We start from the raw sequence: 1,415 nt of genomic DNA on the forward strand, positions 1-1,415 counted from the left end.
TCACAATTCCTATTTTCCTCCTTTGGTTCAGGTTAGTAGTTTGTGTCTTTCTGAAAAGTGATGTCATTCCATTCTGGAGATAAGAAAAGAGGCAATTCTGTGAGTTGCTCCTGAATTTGCCCTTTATAGCATGACACATTTATATTTCCTGCAGTTTGGTCCCTTCCCATAATATCAGAATAGCCATAACAAAGTTCAATGAAAATATAATGAAGTATGATGTGCTTCCAAACCAAAAGGGAAATTTTTACATGTGCCCCTTGGAGATTAACCAAACTGACACTCACTGAGAACATAATCAGTGATAGATCATATTGACAGTGCAGCAGAAAAGAGCCCTTCCTAGCTCACTTGTCTATTTGATGATTAAATGGTGCTTTGAAGGCATATTCACAGTCCACAATTGTTTGTATTTTAAAATTCTTCTGCTTGAAAACCGCCTAACAAATGACCAAATTCAACATTAACAAATTCCATAATCCTAAGCACCTTGGGAAACACCAATAAATGAATCAAACAAAAAATTCTAGTAATGACTAATTTTCTTTATCAGAGATTTAAATATTCACATTTAGAAAGTATTTGTAATAGCATTTCTCTCTACTGTATGTCTGAGTAGAGCAGTGGTTCTCAACCAGGGATGATTTTGACCCCCAAGGGGTGGTAGCAATATCTGGAGGCCTTTTTGATGGTCCCAGCTTGGAAGGGCGGAGGAGGGAATGGTGCTGTTTGCATCTAGTGGATGGAGACAATGGGCATTGCCAAATACCTTTTGGTTCACAGGACAGCCCACCACAACAAAGAATCATTGGCACAAAATGTCAGTCATACCGAGGTTGAGAAAACCTGATATAGAACAGGCAGCCTCTTTAAGGATAATCCCTTAAAAACTACAAAAGCCAAAAAATAAACACTAGGGGTCAGTACAAAGTCATGAAATGTTGCTTCCGAAGCACTCTCCAACCTGTCAAAGAGTCCACATTGATTCTAAAACTTTTCTTGTATGGATTATAAGAAACAAGTAAATGTACTGATGTTAGGAATCAGGGCTTTTCACTACGGGTGAACAGAGATACATATAGGAAATGGGGCAAGGTGAGAATGAACCCTGTGGGATTGGATTTGATTTGTAGATAGTGTAAATACATTAATATATTATATTGTGTTATGTATCACATCTTAGCCTATCTTATCTTATTCTGGCATGTTAATTTCCTATCTCTGTTCAAAGAAAAGGCTTAGAAATGAGGACCCTAATAAACAATAAATAATTCTGGACCCCAAATCTTGTTTTTAGATAATACCATTCTCTATTTAAAGGAAGTAGAGCTTCTCAGAGAACTGGCTGATTCCAGAATGAGACAGGATGAGCCTGGGATATCTTGTTGGGTAAGAGAGTAAGGAAGCGCTCAAAG

Source organism: Symphalangus syndactylus, chromosome 1, assembly GCF_028878055.3.
Source record: "Symphalangus syndactylus isolate Jambi chromosome 1, NHGRI_mSymSyn1-v2.1_pri, whole genome shotgun sequence".
Classification (NCBI taxonomy): domain Eukaryota; kingdom Metazoa; phylum Chordata; class Mammalia; order Primates; family Hylobatidae; genus Symphalangus; species Symphalangus syndactylus.